The 11,042-nt window shown below is 36.0% G+C and overlaps 1 non-coding gene across 1 annotated transcript; it reads left to right on the top strand.

Moving 5' to 3' along the window:
• The first annotated feature begins 246 nt into the window (after nt 1-246).
• TRNAM-CAU (transfer RNA methionine (anticodon CAU)) lies at nt 247-320 on the top strand. The gene has a single exon. It is a non-coding gene; the product is annotated as a tRNA-Met (tRNA).
• The last annotated feature ends 10,722 nt before the right edge of the window (nt 321-11,042 follow it).

Raw genomic sequence — 11,042 nt, 5'->3', positions numbered from 1 at the left:
GTGGAAAAAAATGTGAATGAAAGATCCCACTGAATTGAATTGGGTCCAGGAATCTAAGAAATAGTGAGAATTCTTGATCTCTCTCAATATCTCTCTCAATTCTAAAATCCAGGACTTGAATTCATGTCCTGTCATTAAATTCCTCCTGATTTATTAGAACTAAAAGAATTCCATTTAAGCATCTCATTGCTTTAGTTGAAAGATTCCATTTGAATTGGAATCTGGTCATTCACTATGACCCGCTAAGCATCCATGGCTGAATGGTTAAAGCACCCAACTCATAATTGGCGAATTCGTAGGTTCAATTCCTACTGGATGCACGCCATTGGGACCCTCCAATAAGTCTATTGGAATTAGCTCTGTATCAATGAAATCTCATCATCCATACATAACGAATTGATGTGGTATATTCATATCATACTATATGAACAGTAAGAATTAGTAGTCTTATTGAGACTAGAACTCATAGGGAATCAAATCGATTTATGGATGGAATCAGGTATGCAGTATTTATAGACAAAAGTATTCGGTTATTGGGGAAAAATCAATATACTTCTAATGTCGAATCAGGATCAACTAGGACAGAAATAAAGCATTGGATCGAACTCTTCTTTGGTGTCAAGGTAATCGCGATGAATAGTCATCGACTTCGGGGAAAGGCTAGAAGAATGGGACCCATTATGCTGCATTTGAATATGTAACTATTTGATATTGTTATGAATATGTATTTTGATTTTGATTTGCTGCGTATTTTGACTAAGTGTATGTAACCATAGAGATGTTTTGGTTCAGGTGAGGTGTTCCAATCTAGGGGGATATTGTTCAGTCAAAGATTTGACCTAAAAGAAATATATGGAAGATTGGAATCTTTTCAACCTCCTCAGAATTCGCTAGTATGGATCCGGACACACCTTAGACATCCGAGCAAAGTTTTACTTAGCCGGGCATGATATTTTGTCTATCGGGTAAGGTTATCTTCTAGAATTCTTCTTTAGTAGATATCCGGGCAGGGTTTGCAAATTTGTGTATACCCAGGCAAGGATCACTTTATCAAGCAAGTCTGTTCTTCACAGCCAAGTAAGGTTTACTCCCGAGTAAGCTTTTGGCTGACCAAGCTCATAAAGCCAAGTGATTGGAAGACCGGGAAAGGTATTCTTTAATAATACAATTGTCCAAGTAAGCTTGTTGTTTAATGAATTATTTTAAGTAATATCGGGCAAGGTTCAACTCAAGCAAAGAACAGTGCTGCCGGGCACACTTTGCTAATAAGCTATTTTATAGTAAAGAGTTGAAGGGACCATTGAAGAACAAGGATGCTCGTAAGAGTTTGTTGGAAAAAGTCTGATAAAGTCAAGAAGATTGAAGTCTACCCGGTGAGTATTTTACTTGGTAAAATACTCTTCAAGTAAAGTCTACCCGGAAACTGATCCCGGGCACACATCTATGTTACCAAGTACTGAAGGAAGGCAGAGCACACAGTCTACTCGGAAAGTCATATTGCTATAAAGCCTACCAGGAAGACTTGTTTTACACTTAGAATAATTTTGAATATGTAATTTGAACATGTTTTAGAATTTAGGGTTTCTAAAAGGAATGACAGTTGTAAAGGGGGTGTCAGGCCTATAAAAGGAATAATTTAGGGCACGCCTCCAGAGACAGAGAGAGAGACTCATTAATTCAGAAATAATATTTGAGTGTGACGGCTGTCTAAGAATCGTACGGATATAACTTTCCCTTCAAGAAACCCTAAATCGATTATCGGTTGTATGATGAACATTATATGAATGAAAATCTTTTGAGTGAATCTTGAGTGTGTTAGTTACCTTTGATTTATTGTCTAGCAACTACCCTATTTGTTATTGATTCCGCCTTTAACAAACGATTATCTTTCTAAATATAGCAACCCGTCATTAACTCCCTGGTCAACACATTTATTTGTGTGAGTTATGACTTTATTTGTGTAAGATCTACCTTGAATCGGGGACCTGACATTTATTTTCCTTTTTAGCTATGTTACCGTAACAAACGTAGCCGAAACCGATCGAATTCGTGTTCAGTTACCGCTTTAATGCTCAGGACTGACAATCTTTGGATTTTACCATCGCCCGGGTTTACAGACGAAACAAATTTCATTATAAATAATTTAATTTTTGTATATGTTAATTTGATGAACATATATATTTTTGGACGCTAAAGTTTTACCAATGGTGCCTAAACTATAAAAAATGCAATCGATGCACACTGAATTCTCGTTAACTCACCGGTTTTACCAACACCCAGTTTTCAGTGTTGAGGTTTTATTAATCATTGAGCCGGGATGAAAATCTAGTTTAATATAATGGAAAACATGAGCTTCAATTCGTAAGTCTTCGTTCTGTGCACAACAAATCTTTTATCCTAAATAAGTTAGGGCAGGCCAAAAATGGGTTTGAAGTAGTTCATTATAGCTTAAAATGGTTAGGATAGGCTGTTGTTCCTATATTCTCAACCAATTGTCTACATATTCTAAGCATGTGTGTGTATGTATATGTGCGACATACAAAGGTAACCACATAAGTTATATTGCTAGTCTTTTTAATATCTTAAAAAGAACAAAATATATTGTAGTTTTGGCTTGACACTGATAAAGTTGCTTACTTGTTGAGGCAATGCTTCTTCAATAACCTTAATGATCGGCTGAGTACACGACCTATCCTAAACCTTGTTGAGAAAAAATGGTTGGCTATTCAGGTCCACCCTTTAACCATATTAATTAATAATTTCATTGTTATCACAAGATTATGCGATTTGTTCTTTATTTTCAAATATGTCGTTAAAATCTAATAGAACAAGGTTACTGATACCTGACACATTTTGACGACAATTCGATTAGAAACCTTGGTTGAATTGTAATGTATCTTCTTCCTCATCGATTTGTTTTTCTTTCTAATTATCTCATCTCTTTTAGTTTGTTCAGACTTCAAAATCGAGGTTATTGTTGAAATAAATAACTGTAAAAACTAAATCAAATTGAATCTAATTACTAACATCAATACTCTAGATAAACCTAGGCCCACATACAATTTCTTTTGTATAACGATAACATACCTGGTTAAATTGAAACTGTAGATGACTTACTTTTCTGAAAGAGATGCGAGACGACATGAAGAGCAATAGAGATAAAATCAATTAGACAAATATCAAATCGATGAGTAATAGGTAGAAAAAAATCGATGAGAAAAATACACATGCCTGTTTAAACCAGATTTGAAATAAATTCGAGCTTGATGAATGATGATCAATACACGGAGGGGAGAGATTGATGATCGATATGTAAGGTGTTAGGGGATTAGGGTTTAGGGAAAAAGAAGTTTTAGAAATTTTGGGTATGGGCCAAAATTAGGATCCGCCCGAGTTAGTAAAATAAGCTGGAAAAGAGAATAGAGGATGGATGTAACAATGACATGTGACCAGAGTTATTTTATTTCATTAGTATAGGTAGATTATATTAACTATATTGTGTTTTAAGTATAAACATATATTAGTAATTGGTGTTGTTGTAACAAAATTTAACTGTTAAACGTAAACTATGAAAACCAAAATTCTATACATTACTTACGAATTCATACAATTGCATTATAAAATATTTTTAATTTATAATTTAGCATTTATGTTTTTTATTATTCAATGTATCAAACTATTTTCTTTGTATACGGGTTATGTTTATGGTGTTAAATTGTGACACTACAATATTGTAAAATTTAATTTATTAACATCTACGTATAACCGAACAAGATTATTAATTAACTATATTTTATTATATAAATAAACATATATTAATTATTGTTGTTGTAAGCAAGTTTTAATTATATACTAAAATGATAACATATAAATAGATCTTTAATATTATTAAAAAACCAAATTTTTACTACAAATATATTATACAAATGATTTGAGGAAAAGATGAAATAATAATTTTTATCCATGATATCATCGATTATACAATTCTGATTTCATGCAATAAAACTATTTTTTCAAATGTGATATTATTATTATTATTATTATTATTATTATTATTATTATTATCGTTGTTGTTGTTGTGATTGTTATTATTATTACTATTTTTATTATTATAATGATAGCAATGCTACTAGTACAACTAGTATACAAGGAGATATTTATTTGAATATTAATTATTATTTTTTTATTTTACATACATAATATTGTTACTATAAAATGAAAATTTACACACATGTTATACACGAGGACTAACCTAGTTGCTATATAAATGAGTAGAAATTAAATTAACGTGTTGCGGTGAGTTAAACAACAATAAGTTAATGCTCTCGAAACTTTATGTATAAAAAAACAACATAACAAAATAAATTTATAAAAAAAACATTTATGCTAACTCTCGATTAGCATGTGGAAATCCAAAACACTTACTTTTGGTAGTCGTATTACCTTGCAAAAGCCCATTCGTAGAAGTCTTCTCATATATATATATATAGGATGGTTTCAGAGAGTAACGATATTACTGCAAGAAATGAATATGATTTACTAGTTTTATTTTAGATTTTAAATACTTGAAAATAAATTAAGAAAGTATAAATGCATTTTCTCTCTTCAATTAATATTAAACCATAATAGTTATCTATTTAATTAGTATAACTAATCAAATTACTATAATTGTAAAATATTAAGAATTCATTTATTTTTATAACTTATTTTTTCTTTCTTAAATTTTTATCCCACACAAGTACAATTTATTTATACATTAAATTTCATTATGTTGTAACAGCCTACTTTCTGTTATAATAATAAAAGAAAATTCCGTTTATGCAATAATGTGTCATGTATTGGTTTAGATAATAAATTCTAAGAGGATGGGCTTGGACTTTAGAAGATGAAATAAAAAATGAAATTGGGCTTAGGTCCATGGACATAAGGGAGTATAAATACCCCTTAAACCCTAATCCTTTACACTTTTATCCATCTCTACGCCATAGTCTAGACCTTGAAAAACACACACGAACACCATCCTAAATCCTGAGCCAAGAGCCGAAGGTGGAAACCCGAATTCGTTGGTGCTAGAACGTTGTGACGAACCAAAACAACATCAAGTCTAGACCGTGCTCGTAACGACTCATTTAAGGTACGTTTATAAAGGAAACTTGTTCGTTTAGGTTCAGATTCGTTTAAGTAATCCTAGATTTATATGAATATGGTGAAAACGAATCAAACGGACTAATTCATAGTGCAATCCATCAACATTTGATAGGTTAATTGAGGGTAAATGAGCCGTAGGTATATATGTATAAATCGCACCATGTAAAACGTAATATTTGGATGATTGATGGATTGGGGTTTGTTGGCTCTGGGAATACGAGTTTAATGGTACAAATTTCATGTTTCGTTCAGAATCGAAGCTTTAATTGCAGATATGGTCTATGTTGACTATTTCGTGTTCTTGACGATTTTGACTTTGACCCCTGAGTTTTTGGTTAAGCACTGTTGATAATTCGTTATGATTGATCATTCGTTACGCGGTCATAACGAATGGGACTCATTCGTGTGACTTGATAACGAATGAACCTTTAGTTCGTTATCTACCCATTCTTTAGATTAAGATAACGAATCAGGCCATGTTAAGATAAAGAATTAGGTAATTCGTTACTCCCCAATTCGTTATGATTAAGATAACAAACTAGGTCATTCGTTACTCACCAATTCGTTATGATAAGATAACGAACCAGCTCGACCCCAGCAAGGGACTCTGCCCCTTGGACCCCGCTAGGGGCCGCCCCTAGAACCCCGCTGCCCCCGGACCCTCGTTCGTTGAGGGTTATGATTAATACGCGTAATTGTTATACATTTAGCCATTGTAACATCCCGTTTTCTCATTTCATTTAGTAAAATAAATTATCAATTATTATGAGTCGGGCTTGTGTTGGGTTAAGTAATATGAGTAATGAACTCGGGTTAATAAGTAAAGGAGAAAGACCATGGGCTCAAGCCCATGACCCGCAATATAAATACATTAATTACCCATTAATCCATTCATTTTCACATATTCTATACACCACCCAAAACACACACTTAAGATCTCTCTCTTTCTCTCTTTTCTCTAGCCGAACCAAGAAGGAAAACCAATTCCGAACCGAGGTAATGAAAGTATGATGTTGCATGGATCCAAACCCGCTAGGTCTAGCCACGAAACGATGAACCGACACCCTCAACCGTTAAAATCACAAGATCCGGATGGAATCGGGTATAAACCGATAAAAAGATGAGATTAGAGGTCACCCTAGCTCAGATCTGGATCCAACGGGATGAAAAACGGTGAAAAACGGTGGAAAATGAGTAGATCTCGCTTTTCTGGCGAGATTTACGATTTTTCGGCGACGACGGCGTCGGCAGTGAGGGGAATGTTGGTGAATAAGATGAAAGGACATCTGACATTCTGTCAGATGCCCTAAACCCTAGGCGCGTGTAACGAACAGAGCACTCCCATTCGTTAAGGAAAGAATAACGAATGAGCTACATTCGTTAGCCCATTCGTTACGCCCATTCGTTACGGAGAGATGACGAATGAACCCTCATTCATCATAAAAGGTCCGTTCGCCATAAAGGGTAATTCGTTATAAAAGGTACATTCGTTACAGAGGGGTCATTCTTTATAAATGCTAGTTCGTTAGAGAGGCCAATTTGTTATGAAAGAACACGCGAGTTAGGAAGTAACGATTGAGCCACAGTTCGTTAATGAAGTGTAAAACGAATTAAACTACGAAAGAATGACAGAAAGGTCCCTGGACTTAGAATAAAATGGATTAATAACAAAGAAGCCGTTGAACTTTTAAGTTAGCAAATAAAATAATAATTAAAAATTTTAATGAAAAATGTGTTAAGACAGTTAATGGAAAAATGTGTTAAGACAGCTCGACCCAGCCAGGGTCTCTGCCCCTTGGACCCTGCTAGGGGCTACCGCCTCTAGAACCCCACTACCAGGGGCACTGTCCCCGGACCCCCGTTAGTTGAGGGTAATAATTAAACTAGAAACACGATATGGGTAGTGATAGTTAATTGATATCTGTAACTGTTATACAGTTAGTCGCGCACAGCTTAAGAAAGGGATAACCATTAACGGTGAACGTAACCGCATTCAGATGAGTTTCTAGCCCCATTCCTTGTTATATTTCCGGGGCTATGTGCATACTCGATGTGATTAGTTAATACACTTACCTTAAGTGGTAAGTGTATGCCTCGTATGACTATTGTATGATTGAATGCTTGACGGTGCATGAATGATCTTCGGATATTGCATGTACCGCCAGGTGATAGTTTGATGATATTTTTGTTGTATAATGAATGAATGATGCATGTACGTATGAGACTTATAATTATATATAGTAAGGTATGACATAGTGGTATAGAAGAAAGGGAGACCGGACCCTAACAATATCTGAGGATGGAGGGTACCGGACCCTAATAATATCCGAGGAAGAAGGGAGACCGGACCCTAATAATATCCGAGGATGAAGGGAGACTGGACCCTAATAATATCCGAGGATGGAGGGTACCAGACGAAATCCTCTTTATAATGTAACGATAGTTATGGAAGTATATGGAAGAATGATGAACATGTTAAATATGTAAAGCGTACATTCGGGTACGTATATGTGTATTTAAAGTAAGTTTTCTGATTAACTAGAACTCACTCAGCGTAGCTGACTTTTAGTATGCACGCAGGTGAATAGGTTGCAACATCTAGCTTAAGGAGACACATGGCAGGATTGGAAGAGACTGGCATCGGAAGATCTGTTATGATGTTTGATAGTATATGTTATGTTACGTTTTAAAAAGACAAGTTATGAACGTTTGTAATGAATGGTTGACTTTTAATATTATTCCGCGAAAGTTTTAATTAACTCTAACATTTAGAACTGTGTTTATGAGTTAATCTAACGTCCAAAGTAGGGCACCGGTAACGAGGCCTTACAGCCGTGCACAACTAAAGAAAGGATAACCATTAACGGTGAACGTAACCGTGTTCAGGTGAGTTTCTAGCCCCATTTTCCTTGTTATGTTTTCGGGGCTTTATGCATACTCGATGTGATAGTTAACACACTTACCTTAAATGGTAAGTGTATGCCATGTATGATTTAATGTTAATTATATGTATCTTCGATGTGAATGAAAGCTTGTTGGTACGTGAACGATCTTCGGATATTGCATGTGTTGACAAGGGAGGTAGGTATATGAAAGACGAATGTGTGTGATAGATATATGTACAACTTATGAGTATGTATAAATGATTAAAGAAAGTATATGTTTGTTACGGGTATGTAAAGACAGTATGTACGAAGATGAAGTAAAGAACATACCCTAATAATATCTGAGATAGACAAGAAAGGGATCAGACCCTAATAATATATAAGATAGAGAAGAAAAGAGGGATCCGACCCTAATAATATATGAGATAGACAGGAAAGGGATCAAGCCCTAATAATATATGAGATAGAGAAGAAAAGAGAGATCAGACCCTAATAATATCTGAGATAGAATGGACAGTAATTATATAGTATAAAAGCAATAAAGTATGAACGTATGTATGATATTATGTAATGAAAGTAAATTAGTAAAGTAATTATTAAGTATCTTCGGATGCATGATTGGAGGTAAGTGTATGTATTGTGTGATGTGTGATTAACTAGAACTCACTCAGCGTAGCTAACTTGAGCGGGGACACATGACAAAAGAATAAAGTCTGGCATCTGAAAACGCATGATGTTTTATATTTAATGTTTTAATTTTGAAAGACAAGAATGTTTTAAGACATGTTATGAATTATTATTGTAATGTTATGAAAGTTTTATATTCCGCGTAAAGTTTCGATTAACTCTGATATTTAGAACTATGTTTATGAGTAAATCCAACGTCCAATGTAGGGCACCAGTAACGGAGCCTTACCAGTTGGTATCAGAGCAAAGTTCGAGAGATTTAAGCACCCAACATGCTAAGACTCTAACATAGAATGGGATTAAAGTAAGAAAAGAAAGAAGATGCCAGTTCAAGAATTCCATGTGTCACTCAAGCAAGCTCAGTAAAGGTAAAATGTATGGTTGAATAATGAATGTTAATGTTAGCTTAATTGCTACAGAAAGGATGTGTGAATGTTTGGGACTGGATTAATTGATTGCTTGATTTGATTGAATGTTTGAAAGTAGAACCAACAAAAATAGACTCATAAAGGGAAGTGTATATGACACGGAAAGTAGCGTGATCAGCTAATAACAGCTGACACTGCTATTAACAGTTAGCCATATTATCCTTGTACTAAATAGTTCCTTGAGTGATGAAGTTTGTATTTTTCTTTTAGAATACGATGGCTGGAGCTATAGAAGTTGTGAGAGCAGGAGGTCGCACTGGACGTCGTGGCAGGCCTCTTCTTGTTCAACAATCTTCGGTAGAAACAACTTCCAACACAGGAGATGAAGGAAGCGCAGTTGGACGAAACCCAAGCAAACACGAAGGGGTTCAACTGGATCCCACAATTCAAGCAGCTATTGTTCAAGCTGTAGCCATTGCTGTAAAGAGCTTGGCTCTTGAAGGGTCTTTTGGAAGCCGCGAAAGAACTGCTGAAAGGGCGGGAGGAGATGGTAAGAAAGATGATGTAAGAGAGAAAGAGGCCTCAAGCGTGGTTAAGTCAGTCAAAGTCGTTTAAAGGTTGTGACCCGCCGAAACTGACTGGTTTGGGAGACGCAATCGCTACTCTCCAATGGATAGCCACTATGGACTAGGTTATCCGCATTAGCGAGTGCCGTCCCGACCAAGCTGTCGGTTATGCCACCCAATCGTTTGGTGATGAGGAAATGTATTGGTGAGAATTGATTGAGCATAGGAAGAGTCAAGAGAATATAAAGGCAATGAAGTGGGAGGATCTGAAGGAATTGGTTATGAAGAAATTCTGTGCTGACGTTGAGGTTGAGAGGGAGGAGAATAAGTTTCTAAACTTGAAGGCTGGAACGATGACACATCGTGAGAATACCACAGAGTTCAACCGAATGTCTAGGTTGGTACCCGATATGGTTAACGCTGAGGCTAAAAGAATCCAGTGCTATGTGAGGGGATTGCAACAGAAAGTCCGCATGCTAGTCAGTGCGAATAAACCAGCTACTTTTGACTCTGCAATCGAACTCGCGGAGATGGTTTATGAGGACCTGGCTGTGGATGATGTGGTGATGGGAGAAGAGAAGAAAGATAGGAAGTGGGTCGCCCTGTTAAACGAACCGGTACTCAGTTGTGGAACCCTAGGGACAAGAAGTAAAGGGTATGGGAGAAGAAGTCGTGCAAGACTTGTGGAAAGGCACATTGTAGCGAGTGTAGATGGAGTAAAGGTTCAGATGTTTGTCAAAAGTGTGGGAAGAGTCACACTGGTGAGTGCAAGTTTGGTACGAATGCTTGTTACAAGTGCGGGAAGGTGGGGCATTACGCTCTGGATTGTACCGCAAATTCTGCATGTTATAAATGCGGTAAGACGGGCCACTTTGCTAGGGATTGCACTGAGGGTGAAGCTGGAGGAAGTGGGAAGAAGGATGCTGAACCATCAAGATCAAAGACCAGGGCCTACATGCTGACCCAAGAGCAAGCCAATCAGATTCCAGATGTCGTGACAGGTACGTTTCTAGTAAACGGTATTTCTGCTTTAGTATTATTTGATTCAGGTGCGAACAAAAGTTTCGTAGCCACGCCATTTAGTAAATTAACTAAAATTAAATTTTACCGAGTTTCTGAAACTTTTATAATAGAAACCACTAGTTACACTTTGGTTAAAATAATGAAAATGGTTAAGGACTGTAAGTTAGATGAACATGATTTCCCTGTTACTTTGTATGTTATGACCTTAGGAGGGTTCGATGTGGTTTTGAGAATGGATTGGTTGCCAGAGTATGAAGCTCAAATAGTGTGTAAGAGTAGGATAATAAGGTTAAAGTCCTTGGATGGTAGTGTGGTGACGGTTTATGGTGATAAAGAAAAGTTCTGGGCTTAATGTCATTTCGATG

Source organism: Bidens hawaiensis, unplaced genomic scaffold (genome assembly GCF_021521415.1).
Source record: "Bidens hawaiensis isolate Kalapana, Puna unplaced genomic scaffold, B.hawaiensis_p1.1 tig00001035_1, whole genome shotgun sequence".
Taxonomy (NCBI): domain Eukaryota; kingdom Viridiplantae; phylum Streptophyta; class Magnoliopsida; order Asterales; family Asteraceae; genus Bidens; species Bidens hawaiensis.
The sequence above is the reverse complement of the archived record's forward strand: the minus strand, read 5'-3'. Positions and strand labels throughout refer to the sequence as shown.